Genomic DNA, 7,711 nt, shown 5'->3' with positions numbered 1-7,711 from the left:
TTGCTGGCAATCTAGGAAAAATAGCTACAAAGTGTCGGGCCAAAGGTGTAATTGTAGTGGGTGGAAAGTTTGTGTTTTACTTGGGCCTTTGGACCTTAGGGATCCCTTCATAATAATAATAAAATAATAGTAATCCTTATTTGTGTAACGCCATGGGCGTCTTGCTCATCAGCACTGAGATGTGTCACGGTGGCATGTTCTTTGGGGCTGAGGAGGGAGTGGACTGTATCGAAAAGTGGTTTGGGGTGTGGGATAGTGAGGAGACTTATGAGCAGATCAGCAGTATAGATCATTTTAATTGAAGGCCTTGTCAGAAACTTTGTATAGTTGGCCAATAGATAAAAGTTAGAACTTTACGTAAATGTATTGCACGTTGCTCTTAGGAAGCATAGTAATGGCTCACAATGTAATCCTTTTTTTTGCAACAGGCTTCATCTGAGGTGAGTATAGCATTAATAGGTTTTGCACCTTGGTCTTATGTTAGTGTCAGCTGCCACATAACTGAGACTACTTTTGCGAGTAACGGCTTGGGTACCCCGCAGCGAAGACCAAATGCCCCTTTGAGGTGCAGGAGGTGAAAACCGGGGTATCCCAAGTGCAGCCTCCAGATTTAGCCCAAAGCCAAATCAGTTTGTGGCAAAGCAGGTCCACATCCGCTTGCTGACCTAACGGTGCCCAGTTGTAGGTTTTAGGCACCGACCACAATAATGTGAGCCATTACCTGTGAACGGTGAGGAACTTGCTGTTTTGTTTGAAAATGTAATATTAGTTTAACGATTAGGGTAAAAGTTGTAAACTTGGCCGGTCTGCATATGTGATATTGAGGAGCTATACTAGATGGTCCTTCTATTTCTCCTACATAGTCAGCAGATTGAAAGAACATTTTTTTCTACCTACCTTTAATGGTAGAAAGCACACCACGTTTGGAGATGGAAAGGTGGGCTAGAGGGGATATGGAGGAGGCCTATGCGCTTTAGTTTAAATTTTTTGCTAGGTGTGCATTCATCTGTTTGCTGGCAATCTAGGAAAAATAGCTACAAAGTGTCGGGCCAAAGGTGTAATTGTAGTGGGTGGAAAGTTTGTGTTTTACTTGGGCCTTTGGACCTTAGGGATCCCTTCATAATAATAATAAAATAATAAACCTTATTTGTGTAGCGCCATGGGTGGCTTGCTCTTCAGCACTGAGATGCGTCACGGTGGCATGTTCTTTGGGGCTGAGGAGGGAGTGGACTGTATCGAAAAGTGGTTTGGGGTGTGGGATAGTGAGGAGACTTATGAGCAGATCAGCAGTATAGATCATTTTAATTGAAGGCCTTGTCAGAAACTTTGTATAGTTGGCCAATAGATAAAAGTTAGAACTTTACGTAAATGTATTGCACGTTGCTCTTAGGAAGCATAGTAATGGCTCACAATGTAATCCTGTTTTTTTGCAACAGGCTTCATCTGAGGTAAGTATAGCATTAACAGGTTTTGCACCTTGGTCTTATGTTAGTGTCAGCTGCCACATAACTGAGACTACTTTTGCGAGTAACGGCTTGGGTACCCCGCAGCGAAGACCAAATGCCCCTTTGAGGTGCAAGAGGTGAAAACCGGGGTATCCCAAGTGCAGCCTCCAGATTTAGCCCAAAGCCAAATCAGTTTGTGGCAAAGCGGGTCCACATCCGCTTGCTGACCTAACGGTGCCCAGTTGTAGGTTTTAGGCACCGACCACAATAATGTGAGCCATTGCCTGTGAACGGTGAGGAACTTGCTGTTTTGTTTGAAAATGTAATATTAGTTTAAGGATTAGGGTAAAAGTTGTAAACTTGGCCGGTCTGCATGTGTGATATTGAGGAGCTATAGTAGATGGTCCTTCTATTTCTCCTAGATAGTCAGCAGATTGAAAGAACATTTTTTTCTACCTACCTTTAATGGTAGAAAGCACACGACGTTTGGAGATGGAAAGGTGGGCTAGAGGGGATATGGAGGAGGCCTATGCGTTTTAGTTTAAATTTTTTGCTAGGTGTGCATTCATCTGTTTGCTGGCAATCTAGGAAAAATAGCTACAAAGTGTCGGGCCAAAGGTGTAATTGTAGTGGGTGGAAAGTTTGTGTTTTACTTGGGCCTTTGGACCTTAGGTATCCCTTCATAATAATAATAAAATAATAGTAATCCTTATTTGTGTAGCGCCATGGGCGTCTTGCTCATCAGCACTGAGATGTGTCACGGTGGCATGTTCTTTGGGGCTGAGGAGGGAGTGGACTGTATCGAAAAGTGGTTAGGGGTGTGGGATAGTGAGGAGACTTATGAGCAGATCAGCAGTATAGATCATTTTAATTGAAGGCCTTGTCAGAAACTTTGTATAGTTGTCCAATAGATAAAAGTTAGAACTTTACGTAAATGTATTGCACGTTGCTCTTAGGAAGCATAGTAATGGCTCACAATGTAATCCTTTTTTTTGCAACAGGCTTCATCTGAGGTGAGTATAGCATTAATAGGTTTTGCACCTTGGTCTTATGTTAGTGTCAGCTGCCACATAACTGAGACTACTTTTGCGAGTAACAGCTTGGGTACCCCGCAGCGAAGACCAAATGCCCCTTTGAGGTGCAAGAGGTGAAAACCGGGGTATCCCAAGTGCAGCCTCCAGATTTAACCCAAAGCCAAATCAGTTTGTGGCAAAGCGGGTCCACATCCGCTTGCTGACCTAACGGTGCCCAGTTGTAGGTTTTAGGCACCGACCACAATAATGTGAGCCATTACCTGTGAACTGTGAGGAACTTGCTGTTTTGTTTGAAAATGTAATATTAGTTTAAGGATTAGGGTAAAAGTTGTAAACTTGGCCGGTCTGCATATGTGATATTGAGGAGCTATAGTAGATGGTCCTTCTATTTCTCCTAGATAGTCAGCAGATTGAAAGAACATTTTTTTCTACCTACCTTTAATGGTAGAAAGCACACCACGTTTGGAGATGGAAAGGTGGGCTAGAGGGGATATGGAGGAGGCCTATGCGTTTTAGTTTAAATTTTTTGCTAGGTGTGCATTCATCTGTTTGCTGGCAATCTAGGAAAAATAGCTACAAAGTGTCGGGCCAAAGGTGTAATTGTAGTGGGTGGAAAGTTTGTGTTTTACTTGGGCCTTTGGACCTTAGGGATCCCTTCATAATAATAATAAAATAATAGTAATCCTTATTTGTGTAGCGCCATGGGCGTCTTGCTCATCAGCACTGAGATGTGTCACGGTGGCATGTTCTTTGGGGCTGAGGAGGGAGTGGACTGTATCGAAAAGTGGTTTGGGGTGTGGGATAGTGAGGAGACTTATGAGCAGATCAGCAGTATAGATCATTTTAATTGAAGGCCTTGTCAGAAACTTTGTATAGTTGTCCAATAGATAAAAGTTAGAACTTTACGTAAATGTATTGCACGTTGCTCTTAGGAAGCATAGTAATGGCTCACAATGTAATCCTTTTTTTTGCAACAGGCTTCATCTGAGGTGAGTATAGCATTAATAGGTTTTGCACCTTGGTCTTATGTTAGTGTCAGCTGCCACATAACTGAGACTACTTTTGCGAGTAACGGCTTGGGTACCCCGCAGCGAAGACCAAATGCCCCTTTGAGGTGCAGGAGGTGAAAACCGGGGTATCCCAAGTGCAGCCTCCAGATTTAGCCCAAAGCCAAATCAGTTTGTGGCAAAGCGGGTCCACATCCGCTTGCTGACCTAACGGTGCCCAGTTGTAGGTTTTAGGCACCGACCACAATAATGTGAGCCATTACCTGTGAACGGTGAGGAACTTGCTGTTTTGTTTGAAAATGTAATATTAGTTTAAGGATTAGGGTAAAAGTTGTAAACTTGGCCGGTCTGCATATGTGATATTGAGGAGCTATACTAGATGGTCCTTCTATTTCTCCTACATAGTCAGCAGATTGAAAGAACATTTTTTTCTACCTACCTTTAATGGTAGAAAGCACACCACGTTTGGAGATGGAAAGGTGGGCTAGAGGGGATATGGAGGAGGCCTATGCGTTTTAGTTTAAATTTTTTGCTAGGTGTGCATTTATCTGTTTGCTGGCAATCTAGGAAAAATAGCTACAAAGTGTCGGGCCAAAGGTGTAATTGTAGTGGGTGGAAAGTTTGTGTTTTACTTGGGCCTTTGGACCTTAGGGATCCCTTTATAATAATAATAATAAAATAATAAACCTTATTTGTGTAGCGCCATGGGTGGCTTGCTCTTCAGCACTGAGATGCGTCACGGTGGCATGTTCTTTGGGGCTGAGGAGGGAGTGGACTGTATCGAAAAGTGGTTTGGGGTGTGGGATAGTGAGGAGACTTATGAGCAGATCAGCAGTATAGATCATTTTAATTGAAGGCCTTGTCAGAAACTTTGTATAGTTGTCCAATAGATAAAAGTTAGAACTTTACGTAAATGTATTGCACGTTGCTCTTAGGAAGCATAGTAATGGCTCACAATGTAATCCTTTTTTTTGCAACAGGCTTCATCTGAGGTAAGTATAGCATTAATAGGTTTTGCACCTTGGTCTTATGTTAGTGTCAGCTGCCACATAACTGAGACTACTTTTGCGAGTAACGGCTTGGGTACCCCGCAGCGAAGACCAAATGCCCCTTTGAGGTGCAAGAGGTGAAAACCGGGGTATCCCAAGTGCAGCCTCCAGATTTAGCCCAAAGCCAAATCAGTTTGTGGCAAAGCGGGTCCACATCCGCTTGCTGACCTAACGGTGCCCAGTTGTAGGTTTTAAGCACCGACCACAATAATGTGAGCCATTACCTGTGAACGGTGAGGAACTTGCTGTTTTGTTTGAAAATGTAATATTAGTTTAAGGATTAGGGTAAAAGTTGTAAACTTGGCCGGTCTGCATATGTGATATTGAGGAGCTATAGTAGATGGTCCTTCTATTTCTCCTAGATAGTCAGCAGATTGAAAGAACATTTTTTTCTACCTACCTTTAATGGTAGAAAGCACACCACGTTTGGAGATGGAAAGGTGGGCTAGAGGGGATATGGAGGAGGCCTATGCGTTTTAGTTTAAATTTTTTGCTAGGTGTGCATTCATCTGTTTGCTGGCAATCTAGGAAAAATAGCTACAAAGTGTCGGGCCAAAGGTGTAATTGTAGTGGGTGGAAAGTTTGTGTTTTACTTGGGCCTTTGGACCTTAGGGATCCCTTCATAATAATAATAAAATAATAGTAATCCTTATTTGTGTAGCGCCATGGGCGTCTTGCTCATCAGCACTGAGATGTGTCACGGTGGCATGTTCTTTGGGGCTGAGGAGGGAGTGGACTGTATCGAAAAGTGGTTTGGGGTGTGGGATAGTGAGGAGACTTATGAGCAGATCAGCAGTATAGATCATTTTAATTGAAGGCCTTGTCAGAAACTTTGTATAGTTGGCCAATAGATAAAAGTTAGAACTTTACGTAAATGTATTGCACGTTGCTCTTAGGAAGCATAGTAATGGCTCACAATGTAATCCTTTTTTTTGCAACAGGCTTCATCTGAGGTGAGTATAGCATTAATAGGTTTTGCACCTTGGTCTTATGTTAGTGTCAGCTGCCACATAACTGAGACTACTTTTGCGAGTAACGGCTTGGGTACCCCGCAGCGAAGACCAAATGCCCCTTTGAGGTGCAGGAGGTGAAAACCGGGGTATCCCAAGTGCAGCCTCCAGATTTAGCCCAAAGCCAAATCAGTTTGTGGCAAAGCGGGTCCACATCCGCTTGCTGACCTAACGGTGCCCAGTTGTAGGTTTTAGGCACCGACCACAATAATGTGAGCCATTACCTGTGAACGGTGAGGAACTTGCTGTTTTGTTTGAAAATGTAATATTAGTTTAAGGATTAGGGTAAAAGTTGTAAACTTGGCCGGTCTGCATATGTGATATTGAGGAGCTATACTAGATGGTCCTTCTATTTCTCCTACATAGTCAGCAGATTGAAAGAACATTTTTTTCTACCTACCTTTAATGGTAGAAAGCACACCACGTTTGGAGATGGAAAGGTGGGCTAGAGGGGATATGGAGGAGGCCTATGCGCTTTAGTTTAAATTTTTTGCTAGGTGTGCATTCATCTGTTTGCTGGCAATCTAGGAAAAATAGCTACAAAGTGTCGGGCCAAAGGTGTAATTGTAGTGGGTGGAAAGTTTGTGTTTTACTTGGGCCTTTGGACCTTAGGGATCCCTTCATAATAATAATAAAATAATAAACCTTATTTGTGTAGCGCCATGGGTGGCTTGCTCTTCAGCACTGAGATGCGTCACGGTGGCATGTTCTTTGGGGCTGAGGAGGGAGTGGACTGTATCGAAAAGTGGTTTGGGGTGTGGGATAGTGAGGAGACTTATGAGCAGATCAGCAGTATAGATCATTTTAATTGAAGGCCTTGTCAGAAACTTTGTATAGTTGGCCAATAGATAAAAGTTAGAACTTTACGTAATTGCATTGCACGTTGCTCTTAGGAAGCATAGTAATGGCTCACAATGTAATCCTTTTTTTGCAACAGGCTTCATCTGAGGTGAGTATAGCATTAATAGGTTTTGCACCTTGGTCTTATGTTAGTGTCAGCTGCCACATAACTGAGACTACTTTTGCGAGTAACGGCTTGGGTACCCCGCAGCGAAGACCAAATGCCCCTTTGAGGTGCAAGAGGTGAAAACCGGGGTATCCTAAGTGCAGCCTCCAGATTTAACCCAAAGCCAAATCAGTTTGTGGCAAAGCGGGTCCACATCCGCTTGCTGACCTAACGGTGCCCAGTTGTAGGTTTTAGGCACCGACCACAATAATGTGAGCCATTACCTGTGAACTGTGAGGAACTTGCTGTTTTGTTTGAAAATGTAATATTAGTTGAAGGATTAGGGTAAAAGTTGTAAACTTGGCCGGTCTGCATATGTGATATTGAGGAGCTCTACTAGATGGTCCTTCTATTTCTCCTAGATAGTCAGCAGATTGAAAGAACATTTTTTTCTACCTACCTTTAATGGTAGAAAGCACACCACGTTTGGAGATGGAAAGGTGGGCTAGAGGGGATATGGAGGAGGCCTATGCGTTTTAGTTTAAATTTTTTGCTAGGTGTGCATTCATCTGTTTGCTGGCAATCTAGGAAAAATAGCTACAAAGTGTCGGGCCAAAGGTGTAATTGTAGTGGGTGGAAAGTTTGTGTTTTACTTGGGCCTTTGGACCTTAGGGATCCCTTCATAATAATAATAAAATAATAGTAATCCTTATTTGTGTAGCGCCATGGGCGTCTTGCTCATCAGCACTGAGATGTGTCACGGTGGCATGTTCTTTGGGGCTGAGGAGGGAGTGGACTGTATCGAAAAGTGGTTTGGGGTGTGGGATAGTGAGGAGACTTATGAGCAGATCAGCAGTATAGATCATTTTAATTGAAGGCCTTGTCAGAAACTTTGTATAGTTGTCCAATAGATAAAAGTTAGAACTTTACGTAAATGTATTGCACGTTGCTGTTAGGAAGCATAGTAATGGCTCACAATGTAATCCTTTTTTTTGCAACAGGCTTCATCTGAGGTGAGTATAGCATTAATAGGTTTTGCACCTTGGTCTTGTGTTAGTGTCAGCTGCCACATAACTGAGACTACTTTTGCGAGTAACGGCTTGGGTACCCCGCAGCGAAGACCAAATGCCCCTTTGAGGTGCAGGAGGTGAAAACCGGGGTATCCCAAGTGCAGCCTCCAGATTTAGCCCAAAGCCAAATCAGTTTGTGGCAAAGCGGGT

Source organism: Eleutherodactylus coqui, chromosome 8, assembly GCF_035609145.1.
Source record: "Eleutherodactylus coqui strain aEleCoq1 chromosome 8, aEleCoq1.hap1, whole genome shotgun sequence".
NCBI classification, from domain to species: domain Eukaryota; kingdom Metazoa; phylum Chordata; class Amphibia; order Anura; family Eleutherodactylidae; genus Eleutherodactylus; species Eleutherodactylus coqui.
The sequence above is the reverse complement of the archived record's forward strand: the minus strand, read 5'-3'. Positions refer to the sequence as shown.